The sequence below is a fragment of the Molossus molossus genome, unplaced genomic scaffold (assembly GCF_014108415.1).
Source record: "Molossus molossus isolate mMolMol1 unplaced genomic scaffold, mMolMol1.p scaffold_m16_p_9, whole genome shotgun sequence".
NCBI classification, from domain to species: domain Eukaryota; kingdom Metazoa; phylum Chordata; class Mammalia; order Chiroptera; family Molossidae; genus Molossus; species Molossus molossus.
This window is the reverse complement of record NW_023425403.1, coordinates 96837552-96851059: the sequence shown is the minus strand read 5'-3', so window position 1 is coordinate 96851059 and position 13508 is coordinate 96837552. Positions and strand designations below refer to the sequence as shown.

The 13508-nt window shown below is 38.4% G+C and overlaps 1 pseudogene; it reads left to right on the top strand.

Moving 5' to 3' along the window:
- The first annotated feature begins 8764 nt into the window (after window positions 1-8764).
- On the top strand, window positions 8765-9276 carry LOC118622459 (annotated as a pseudogene).
- The last annotated feature ends 4232 nt before the right edge of the window (window positions 9277-13508 follow it).

Genomic DNA, 13508 nt, shown 5'->3' with positions numbered 1-13508 from the left:
ATGTTTATTGAATGCCTACTATTCTAGATGCTGGGAAAACGGTGGTGAACAGCACAGATGAGCCTTCAAGGGTGTTTGGCTTAATGGGGATAAATGACAATGAACAAGATAAATTATTTATGTAGTATGTTTAAGGTGATAAGTACTTATGGAGAAAACAGAGCAAGAAGGGTAATTGGAGGTGCCAGGGAGGAGTGTATGAGTATGTGGGTGGGGAGATGCTTAAAAATTGAAATAGGGCAATCAAGAAAGACCTCAGTGAAAAGGGAACATGTGAGCAAAGACTTGAAAGAGGTGAGAGAGTAAGCAATGGGGATATCAGATGAAGAGAGCTCTAGGTAAGGGTAGTATAGCAAGTGCAAAGGCCCTGAAGGAGAAGCTTGCCAGTAATGCTTGAGGAATAATGAGGAAGCCCACGTGGATATAACAGAGTGAGCAGACAGAAAAACAATAGAGACTACATCAGAAAGGTAACAGAGTGAAGGTGGCCCATATTCCATGGGGTCTTGGAGGCCACTGTAAAGACTTTGGCTTTTACTACAAGTAAGATGGGAAGCACTGGAAAATTTGATCAGAGAACTGACTATTTGAATTATAACTTAAACACTTCCTCTGGTTTATAGAATATGAATGAACTGTTGCGAACGAGGCAATAATCCAGACCAGAGAAAATGGACTGGGATTGCAGCAGGGGAGACGGAATAAAGTGGTCTAATTCTGGATATATGTTGAGCCAAAAGGATTTCATGGTGGATTAAATGAGAGAAAGAAATAAGTCAAAGATGACCCCAAGGATTTAGGCCTAAACAACTGAAAAGATGGAGCTGTTAATAAATTGAGACGATGACGTTGCAGAGGGAGTAGATTTAGAGTAGAAGGTTCGGAATTTGGGTTTTGACATGTAGCTGAGTTTGAAAAGTGAATCTGTAGGGAGATGTCAGATTGTCAATTGGATGTTTGTGTCTGGAGTTGGGGAGAGACATCTGTTGGAGATAAAAAATTTGGAGTCATCAACATACAATTGATATTTAAAGCCTTACACTGAATGAGATCATGAAGGGAGTGGTTATAGAAAGAAAATACAAGAGGGCCAAGCCTAAGCCCCAGGTACTCCCAAGTTAAATAGTTAAAGCATACTGTGGGCTGTTATAGCATGATCAGATTTTATTGTAATTGTTACGCTTGCATTACATTTCCATTATACTGTGATCGCCATGATGGAAAGGACTGGATCTTACTCATTTTTATTTTATAATTTATTTATTCATTCATTCATTCATTTATTTATTTATTTATTTATTTATTTATTTATTTATTTATTTATTTTTAATCCTCATCCGAGGACATTTTTCCATTTTTTGTACAGACAGAGTGGGAGGGAGAGAGAGGAAGAGAGAGAGAGGGAAACATCGACGTGAAAGGGACACATCGAGTGGCTGCCACCCGCACGACCACCAGGGCCGGGGACAAACTGCAACCGAGGTACGTGCCCTTAGTGGGAACCGAACCCAGGTCTCTCCGGACCGCAGGCGGACGCTCTAACCGCTGAGCCAAACCGGCCAGGGCTTAATTTTATTTTAGAGAGAGAGAAAAGGAGGGAGAGAGAGAAACATTGATGTGAAAGAGACACATCGATCAGCTGCCTCTTGCACACCTCTGACTGGGGATCGAGCCCACAACCCAGGCATGTGCCCTGACCAGGAATTGAACCAGTGACCTTCTGGTGAACAAAATAAGGGTCTAGACTAGAGGATTTTACATTTTTTTCCAACTTTGGAATTTAAATTTAAATGTTCCAAAATTTGTTTAGAGGCAGGAATGAACCTCAGTGAGCTGCTCAGGTCTCACATTCACTGTTATAATAGTATAAAGACATAAAATGTTTCAGAAAATGTTGTCGCTCAGTGAGAATTGGTTTTGACTTTGTTGGGTCAGGTTATAACTATTATAACTAAAAGTGTTGTTTGAAATTGCGTATCTCATCATGAATCAAGTATAATAGAGTATAATCTTGGGATCTAGTATTATTTGGTTTATAACACATTACAAATAATTATATACAGGGTGAGGCAAACCTAGGTTTACAGTGGCAATACAAATAAATAATACAATAAATAATAATATAAGAAACACTTCAAGTTTGGTGTACTCACAATTGTAAACCTACTTTTGCTCCACCCTGTACATATATCTCACTAGCACAAAAAATGAGTGAAATGTTAAGTGAAACCATATTGTTACAGGATTCTTATATTTCAACATTAGAGTTAACTCAACATTAACTCTAAGTTTATTATGATAAAGTAAAGATTGTAATTCCTGGGGCAATCACTAAAGAAATAATATCAAGAGATATAGCTAAAAAGTTAATACAAAAATAAAAATGGAATGCTACAAATAGTGGATAAATACAAAAGAAGGTAAGAAAGGAGGACCAGAGAGGGAAGAACAGATGAGACAAATAGAAAGCAAATAGCAGAATGGTAGGTCAAAATTTAATCAGATAAAAAATTACATTAAATTTAAATTGACTAAGCATGCCAATCAAAAAGCAGAGATTGTCAGACTGTCAGACTGGATAAAACCCAATTATTTGCTGTCTGCAAGAGACACACTTTATATTCAGAAACATAAATAGGGTAAAAATAAAAGTATTAAAAATATATATCTGGCAAATCCTAAGTATAAGAGAGCTAGATTGACTATACTAATAAAAGATAGAAAGAGAACTCAAGAAAATGTAATAAGAGGCAGAGAGGGATACTTCATAAAGGTATATTATATATTGTTATGATACATGATAAGTATAATGTAGAGCTTCAAAATACATGAAGCAAAAACTAACAGAACTAAAGAGAGAAACAGACAAATGAATAAACATAGCTGGAGATTTTAATATACTTCTTTTGGTAATTAATTTAAAAAAAGCCCATAATATCTGTAGGGATATAGAAGATCTGAGCAACGTTATCAACCACTATAATTTAATTGAGGTTTATAGAATAATACACTTAACAATTTCAGACTGATGCCGGTGGGCACCCAGGGCGACCAAGGAAAACCTCAGATCATTAACAGGGGGTCACCACACAAGAAAGAATTCAAGGTGGACACAAAGATTTAGCAAAGCATAAAATTTATTAAGGTGAAATTACGCACTCAAGAAGTGTGAGCTAGCGAACTCAGAGAATGAGATGCCCCGATGGGGTCTGGGTGGAAGGTTTTTATTAAATGTAGCCTAGGCGGGGACAGGGTGGTCCTGGCTTCTGATGCTAGTGGAGTGACTGCTGATGCAGGTCATCCTAGTCCCTTCTCTCCTGGTAGTGACTTATTTTCTGGTCCTCCTAGAACTATTACAGGCAGCCTAGAGAACCCAGAAAAGGTGTTACTGGACAGCCTCCTGAGTTGGAGGGAGAGGGCTGTTCTCTCTCAAGTTCTTGTCTTCTCATATAAATTAATTTCAATGAGAGACCCTGATTGTGTGGTGATAAAGCAAATTTATTAAAGTAATTAAAACAAGCAAGTTTAGTTTTAAAAAGCAAGGCAAGCAAATCTATTTCATCTGTCTCGGTGCAAATGGGCATCACTCAGCTAATCTGAAGAGCAAGTTAGGTGAGGGTTTGAGGGGTTACATACTCTCCTGTCTATAGGTTTCAAAAATTCTCTGTTGAATATCTTGGTACAGATGAATTCTCAATGTCCCTTTTTACTCTGTTGTGGCCTTCCCAGAATTCATGTGAAGCACATGGCAATTTTATCTTTCCAAGCCTTGAGACTACTGGCTTCTCTGTTTAGGGAGTAAAAAAAAAACTGCCCCTTTTTTCCTTTTCCCTTCACCAAAACGGCTGCTTTTCTTTTGTTTATGGAATGAGCAAACCTTCCCCTTCTCTTCCCTTCTCCCCTCCTTCCTGCATTATTTAGTTGAAGAGTCATTAACCATTTGCTTTCAAATTCCTTGGGAAAGATAAGGGCTTGCAATTTACAAGCTGGCTGTAAATTGCTCCCAGTTTGGCCTTGTTTTGACTTTCTTGTCTCAGTTCCCCTATTCCTCTTGCCCTGGAATTCACTGCACTGTGACAGCACTGTCATGGCAATTAAGGGGGCTGAGTGGTTCCAAAATCGCAGTGTAAATTTATTATGAAGATATTATAATGGTCCAGCCGGTGTGGCTCAGTGGTTGAGCATTGACCCATGGCAGCAAGAGGTCACTGGTTTGATTCCTAGTCAGGGCACATGCCCAGGTTGTGGGCCAAATCTCCACTGGGTGGACTGCAGGAGGCGGCCAATTGATGTTCTCTCTCATGAGGTTTCTCTCTCTCTCCCTCTCCCTTCCTCTCTAAAATCAGTAAAGGAAAAAAAAGATATTATGATGGACCTGTTGGTCACTTTTAGGTCAATGTAGCTGCAAAATCTGGTTGAGACCCTTTTTTTTGTTTGTTTGTCTTAACTATAGGAAATTGAGAGGAGAAAGTGGGGAACAGGTGGTTAGCAAAAGTTGCATCCACAATGTTCAGCCAGGATGGAGAAGGGGAGGGTAGAGCTTGAGGCCTTTGTTCCCTACTATAACTTTCCTGTCTCAAGACTACACATTCTTTTCAAGTACATATGGAATGTTCATCAAGACAGACCACATCCTGAGCCATAAAATAAGTCTCAATGTATATCAAAAGACTAAACTTTTAATGAGTATATTCTCTGACCACAATGAAATTAAGAGAGAAAAGACAACAATAAGATAAATAGAAAAGCACCAAATACTTTGAAATTAAACAGCACATATCTGAATAACCCATGAGTCAAAGAAGAAATCACAAGGAAAACAGGAAAATATTTTGAACTGAATGATAATGAAAACACATATCAAAATTTGTTTTGCTAAAGCAGTGCTTAGAATGAAATTAATAGCTTTAAATGTTTATATTAGAAAGGAGTAAAGGTCCAAAATCAATTATGTAAGTTTTAATCTTAAGAAATTTGAAAAGGACTCTCTCTGCCATTGTGATGTGAGCGATTGATTCTTCTTTGCCATGTCTTCTCACAAGACTTTCAGGCTCACGACATTCCTGACCAAGAATCGAGAGCAGAATTGGCCCATTTCCCCAGTGGATTTGGATGGTAATAAAATCAGGTACCACTCCAAGAGGAGACATTGGAGAAGAACCAAACTGGGTCAATAAGGAATCACACATGAGAGATAGCTCACATATTTATGCTGTGTCCAGGTTGCCTGCATCTTTAAATGACTATAAAGATCATTACTGACTGGATAGTTGGGCATTTTAATTGGGAAATTATTCAAAGAATTATTTTTCTGTTGGTTTTTTTTCTGCAGTAATAGTTTGGTTCAGTAATAAATGTGAGACCGTTATAAAAAAAGGAAATTAGAAAAAAAGAAAATTAAACTCAAAGTAAGCAATTAGAAATAAGAAAGAGCAGAAATAAGTACAACAGAAAACAGATAAAAACAGAATATTAATAAAACCAAAAGTTGGTTTTCTGAAAAGGTCAATGAGCTAAAAAAAAAGTACAAATTAACTGCCCCAGGAATAAAGAAGGGAACACAACTATAGAGCCTATAGGCGTTAAAAAGTGATGAGATATTATGAACTGGACTACTTATATGAAATAAACAACTTTCTTGCAAGACACAATTTACCAAACTGACATAATAGGAAATAGAAAATCCAAATAATTTTATACCTACTAAAGAACTTGAATTAGTCATTTAAAACATTGCCATAAAGAAAACTCCAACAGCCCTGGCCGGTTTGGCTCAGCGGTTGGAGCATCGGCTGCGGTCCAGAGAGACCCGGGATTGGTTCCCGCTAAGGGCACGTACCTCAGTTGCAGTTTGTCCCCGGCCCTGGTTGGTCGTGCGGGTGGCAGCCACTCGATGTGTCCCTTCACATCAATGTTTTTCTCTCTCTCTCTTCTTCTCTCTCCCTCCCGCTCTATCTGAACAAAAAATGGAAAAATGTCCTCGGGTGAGGATAAAAAAAGAAAAGAAAAGAAAAGAAAACTCCAACTGACGGAAGATGATGGTGGGCAGGACTGGAGAGAGTGTGAGTGGACGTGAGTGTGGACGACCAAACCCGAGCAGTGCAGAGCCCAGGAGCAGAAGGCTCCTGTGCTGTGGACGGAGCAGCCGGCTACCTCGGTGAGCGGCCCTTCAGGGTGCTTGGGTCCCACCATTTTGGAAGATCCCGGGTCTTCCCAGGAAGGAGGTGTTGGGAGCGGCTAGGGCCCAGCAACCTGAGCCCACCAGCGCACCTGGCACCATCGGACCAGTGGACACTGTGTCAACACAGACCGGCGCACAGTAGTGGAGCTCCCAAGGTGACGGTCGCAGAAGCCTTGGACAGCCCGGAGCCCAGCACCATCCCCCATAGTAGCAGCCTGATCAGAGTTGAGATATACCCCCAGGAAAGAGGCTGGGGAGCAGACATCCATCCCCAGGCAACAGAAACATAGACCAGCAGCGGAGACCCATCCCCCCAAAATACAGCAAAAGCTGAGCAGGAGTTGAGCCCACAGGGCAGCAGCATTCCCCAGCCACAAGGGGCAGGACCTGAGGCTCCACAGAGGCCTGTGTGGTCCAGCAGCTCACAAGTACAGTGGGAAGCCCGAGCCTGAGAGGGGCTGGTGTGATCCAGCTGCCTGTGGGTCCTGCGGGGTGCTGGGGCACCTGAGAAGCTAGTGCAAGCCAGCAGCCCACAAGATGGTGGGAAGCCAGAGCCTGAGAGGGACTGGTGCGATCCAGCTGCCTGTCCACAGGACCTGCGGGGTGCCAGGGCACCAGAGAGCATAATTGCCAATGATACATCAGATAAGGGGTTAATTTCCAATCTATAGAGAGTACTCATACAACTCCACAAAAGGAAGACAAAGAACCCAATTAAAAAATGAGCAGAGGAACTAAATAGACACCTCTCCAAACAGGACATACAAATGGCTAAGAGACATATGAAGAAATGCTCAACATCACTAATCATCAGAGAGATGCAAATTAAAACAACAATGAGGTATCACCTCACCCCTATCAGAATGGCCACTATTAACAAATCATCAAACAACAAGTGTTGGCGAGGGTGTGGAGAAAAGGGGACTCTAGTACACTGCTGGTGGGAATGCAGACTGGTGCAGCCACTATGGAAAACTATATGATGTTACCTCAAAAAATTAAAAATTGAACTTCCATTTGACCCAGTGATCCCACTTCTAAGAAGCCTGAAACACCAATCAGAAAGAATATATGTACCCCCATGTTCATAGCAGCACTATTTACAATAGCTAAGATCTGGAAACAGCCCAAATGTCCATCAGTAGACGAATGGATAAAAAAGCAGTGGTACATATACACAATGGAGTACTATGCAGCTGTAAGAAAGAAAGATCTCTTATCCTTTGAGACGATATGGAGGGACCTGGAAAGTATTATCCTAAGCTAAACAAGCCAAAGAGAGAAAGACAAGTATCATATGATCTCACTTATTTGTGTAATATAATGAACACAACAGTCTGAGGAATGGGGTAGTCCCAGAGACGTGGAAGTGGGGTACAGACTGACAATCCCCAGAAGAGGGGGTGGTGGGGGAGAGAGAAACCACAGAACTTATATGCATGTATGCATGAACAATTGATGTGGACAACAAAGCTGGAGGCAGGTCAGGGAGGGAGGGGGAGGGGGGAACCAGTGGGGGAAAAAGGAGAAACATCTGTAACAAAAATAAATTAATTAAAAAAATTAAAAAAAATAAAAAATTTAAAAAAAAAAAGAAAAGAAAACTCCAGGCCCATATGGCTTTACTGGTAGAATTTATCAAACAGTTAAGGAAGAAATAATACAAATCTTTCAGAAAATACAGGAGGAAGGAATAATTTCCAAATCATTGTATGAAGCCAATATTAACCTGACACCAAGCTAGGTATATACGTTACAAGAAAGGAAAATTACAGACAAATATTCCTCATTAGAATAGATGTAAAAATCCCAAGCAAATTTAGACATATCAGATTTAGCAAGATATAAAATGGATAGGATATCATGAATAAATGAGGGTGTATTCCAGGAATGCAAAATTGGTTAATATTTGAACATTAATCAATGTAACTCACTTTATTGAGAATGAATTTTGATAAAATCTGTCAATAAACTTGGAGTAGAAGGTAACTTTCCCAATTTAATAAAGAACATCTACAAAACAAAACAAAATCATAAGGCTAATATCATCCTTTATGTTGAAAGACTAAATATTTTCTCCTTAGAATTGCCAGTACAGCAGACTTCTTCATTCTCACCATTTCTGTTCAATATTTTATTAAAAGTTTTGGACAATAAAAAAAAGAAAAGAAAAGAAACAAAAGGCATACAAATAAAAAATGGAGAAGTAAAGCTGATTTTAATCACTCATGAATTATTGTATTAATTGAAAACCAGAATAAAACTACTAGAACTCATAAGTGATCAAGATATAAGGTTAGTATACAAAAATCTACTGTATTTCTACACAATGAAATTAATAATTAGAAAATCAAATTAAAATTCTGTTTACCATATAAAAATGTAATACTTATGGTAATTAAATATGTATAATTAAATTAAATATACATATTCAATGAAATTCCAATCAAAATTCCAACAGGCTTTTCTGTAAAAATTGACATGCTGATTATAAAAGGACCAAGAATAGCCAAAATAATTTTGAAAAAGAAAAGGTTGGGCTCTTTCACAGAAGGCCTACACGCTGCCAGTGGGGCTGCGTCCATGTCTCTAGTGATCCCTGAAAAGTTCCAGCATGTTTTTTCGAGTACTCAACACCAATATACATAGGTGGCAGAAAATAGCTTTTGCTATCACAGCAATTAAGGGTGTGAAGTGAAGATATGCTCATGTAGTGTTGAGGAAAGCAGACATTGACCTCATCAGAAGGGCAGGAGAGCTCACTGTTATGCAGAATACACACCAATGCAAGATACCCGACTGGTTCTTGAACAGAAAACAGGATGAGAAAGATGGAAAATACAGCCAGGTTTGGTCCATTGATCTGAACAACGAGCTCTGTGAAGGCATAGAGAGACTAAAGAAGATTTGGGCCCCCAGAGAGCTTCATCATGTCTGGGAACTTTGTGCTTGAGGCCAACACACCAAAGACCACAGGCCACCAGGGTGACACTGTGGGTGTGTCCAAGAAGAAAGAAATCTGTATGCCTTGTGAGCATTTGAGAATTTGCTGCCCTGAAACTGTCATCAGTTTTGACTTAAATAAACTCTTATAAAAATTATCTTTAAAAAAATCTGTATGCCTTGTCTGTTAATATATAGTTTATACACCAAAAAGAGAGAAAATTTTGGAGAAACTACTCTACCTGATTTAAAGCCTTACTATAAAGCTATAGTAATCAAGACAGTGTGATTTCTCATAACAATAGACATGTAGACCAACAGCAAAGAATAGATATATGCATTCGTGATCAATTGATTTTTCACAATGGTACAAAGATAATTTAATTGGAAAATATAGTTTTTTTGTTTGTTTTTTTTTAAATGGTGGTGAACAATAAGAAATCTATATGGAAAAAAACAACAACAAAAAAACCCTCAACCCTCACCTCACACCATATACAATAAACCTGAAGTGGTCATAAACATAATTACAAAAGCTAAAACAATAAAACTTCTGGAAAAAAAATAGGAGAAAACCTTTGTGACATTGGGGTTCATAAAAACAAGTTTTTGATAAAATGCAAAAATAATCCATAAAAGAAAATAATAATAAATAAGACTTGATTAAAATTTTTTTAAAAAGAGCTCTTCTAATGATATCTCTAATAATACAAAAATGCAAGCCACAGATTGGAAGAATATATTTATAACACATATCTGACAAAGGAATTGTATTCAGGATATATAAAGAACTTTTACAACTCAATATTAAAAGAAAAAACACAACTCAATTAAAAATGCACAAAAGATTTGAATAGATACCTCACAAAAGGAAGTATAGGGAATGGCCAAAAATCATCTAACAATTCATCAGGAAAACACAAAATAGTCATCAGGAAAATGCAAATTAAAATCATGATAAATACATACAACTTTACATCCACTAGAAAGACCAAAATTTAAAAGAATAATCCTATAGTTAAATGTATGTGTCAATATTAGTAGATCAGAGGGTGCCCAGATATTTTGTTGAACATCATTTACTAAGTGTATCTATATGGATGTTTCCAGATGAGATTAGCATTTGAATCCATAGACTCTGTAAATTGCCTTCCTGAATGTGGTGGACATCATCCAATCGGTTGAGGGCCTGACTAGAATCTTTTCTGCCTCACTGTTTCAGCTGGAACATCTTATGTTCTTCAGTCCTTGTACTGGGATTTACACTATTGGCTCACTTGGTTCTCAAGACTTAGGACACATATTCCTACTTGTAGATGGCAGATCATGGGGCTTCTCAGTCTCCATAATCACACAAGACAATTCCTCATAATAAATCTTGTTTACATCATACTGGTTCTGTTTCTCTGAAGAACCTTCACACTAATACAATTTTGGATGAAAACATGAAGCAACTGGCAATTTCTCATAAAATGAAGTATTCTATAACCCATCAAACTACTCATAAGTATTTACCCAAGGTGAATGAAAAAATATATATTCACAAAATCCATATACAAGGATGTTTATAGCAGCTTTATTCTTAATAGTCAAAACCTGGAAATAACCCAAGAATCTGTGATCAAAAGAATGGATAAATAGCCCTGGCCAGTTTGCTCAGTGGTTAGAGCATCAGCCTATGAACCAAAGAGTCCTAGGTTCAATTCCGTCTAAGGGCATGTACCTTGGTTGCAGTTCGTCCCTGGCTGTGCGGGTGGCAACCAATCGATGCGTCTCTCTCACACTGATGTTTCCCTCTCTCTCTATTCTTCTCTCCCTCCCTCCTGCTCTATCTGAAGATAAATGGAAAAATATCCTCAGGTGAGGATTAAAAGGAAAAAAAGATTGGATAAATAAATTTTGATATATCTTTATAATGAAATACTACTTAACAATAAACAGAGCACTCTTCTAATACATGTGGATAAATCTAAACAACATTATGTTGAGTAAGAGAAGTCAGATACAAAAATACATACTATATGATTCCATTTTTATGAAATTCTAGGAAAAGTCTATAGTGACAGAAAGTAGATCAGTGGTTGCCTGGGGGTAGAGAGGAGAGGGGTAAAGGTGGGGTGGGGACAGCTGGGATCTATCTAGTATTGTGTCGCTAACTAGCTGTGTGAGCTTGAGCAGCTTACTCCCTTTCCTGCTCCTTCATTTCTTCAACTATAATAGATAACGAAATAAACCTGGGTCACATGTACTGCTCTTTAAGGTCCCTGCCAGCGCTATATTCTTGGTCCCTTCTGCATCCAGGCCCATGGAAGAGTAAAGAAATGACTGTGTTTACATTGAAGTCATAAAAATGAGCATAACTGGCAGGAAGGAAACAATGATCTGGTGCATATATGTATTATTTATATACTGTATATACATACACACACATATACATATATATACACATATGTGTGTGTGTGTGTATTAAGCAATGATCTAGCATCTAACAATGCCAAAGAAAAGTATGAATTAATAGTGCCCAGCCAGTGTGGCTTAGTGGATTGAGCATTGTCCCATAGAATGAGAGGTCCTGGTTTGATTCCTGGTCAGAGCACATGATGCCTGGGTTGCAGGCTCAATACCCAGTTAGGGGCATGCAGGAGGCAGCTGATTGGTGATTGGTGTTTCTTTTTCACATTGATATTTCTATCTCTCTCTCCCTTCCTCCCTCTCTCTAAAAAAATCAATAAAAATACATATTTTTAAAAAAATTATAAATTAATAGTAAAATAGGCCAGAGACTGAAGAAAGTTTGTTTTAAATTCATTTATTTTTTAACTTTTTTTTCTCTTTATTGAGTTTAGAGAGAGAGAGGAAGGAAGAAGAAGAGAGAGATAGAAACACTGATGAGAGAGAATGTTGATTGGCTGCCTCCTGCATGCCCCCCACTGGGGATCAGGCCCATAACCTGGGTACGTGCCCTGACTGGGAATCGAACCGGCAACCTCTTGGTGCATGGGTCAACACAGAGCCACACTGGCTGGGCTGAAGAAAGTTTTACTACAGTAGCAGGAGGCTTGTGATTTTATAGGAAATGATGAGTAAAGGGTGTGGTAAATAGCAGAAGGAAGTGAAAGAAAAAAAAGAAAAAGAAATAGAACATCCAACACAATGAAGGCTCTTAGCACAATTCAAATGATGTTTCTGATACAAAATGTAAAACTGTAAAAGTTAGATTCATTTATTTTCCTAGTGAGGTTTTGTTCACAAGCTATTCTGTACTATTTGTAACAGTCAAACAAATAGACACCCAAAATGCATTTAATAAGGACATTTCACTAGGCCCTTCTCTGAAGGAACACACTGTCTGTTTCACAACAATCCCATGAGGGAGGTACTGTGCTAGTTCTTATCTATTTTACAGATGGGGAAACTGAGACACATTCATTTTACTACCTTTCTGAAAAACAAGACCTTCTGAATTTGGAAGCACAGCTGGCTTCATGGATAAGGAAGGGATCACAGGCTAATAACTTGATCATTATGGTGAGGATTAAATGTGATAATCTATGTTAAGCCCCTGATATATATTCAGTTCTCTATAATGGGTAGTTATTACTTGAAGGAACAATTAATTTTAATCATTAAAATGAGTAAAATGTCTTGGAAGATGCAAGGTTAGGAAGATCCTGGTGAAAAGACTGTTCAAAGCAAAGGAAACCACATCAACCAAGTTAATTGTGTGACAATTAAGTGGGTGGCATTATGTTTGGGGATCATAGAGAAGATAAGACCAGAAAGTTTGGTTGGGGCTACAAACTGTGGCCAACTTAGATTGTTTACATGCAATAGCAGGAAGGTGCTAGAGTTGAAAGTTTCTGAGATTTCAAGCATAAGTCACATTTAGCCCAGTTATGACTTGTGATCAGTGCTTCAATAAAAAGAAATAGACTTATATAAAAGGATGAGTTCAATTCAGGATGTGTTGAGTCTGAGACGTTTACAGAACATTCAGTAGAAAATATGGGCCTGCGTCTTGGGAGATGAGTCAACTGGAGGCAGATGGAAAGTCATCCATTTCAAAATCACATTGAAACTACCCATGTGGTTGACAGTATTGAGGAAGAACATGTAGCATGAGGCAAATGTTATCAATATTAGTAACCATTACGACAATCTTCCTATGTACTTGGGAGATCTTGGCTGAGAGGGGAAAGAGCACCAAACGAAATGAGAACATCTGAGTGTAAGCCTTGCCTGGGCTGCTGCACGTATCCTCTCACTAATTCTCTCAAGAACATTCTGAGGTAGAAAAAAGGAGGGAGGAGGAGCAAATCCTTCTTAGGGTCCATATTTTCAAGGTTTAGGCAAAAGAGGAACTAGAAAAAAAAGAAAGACTTTT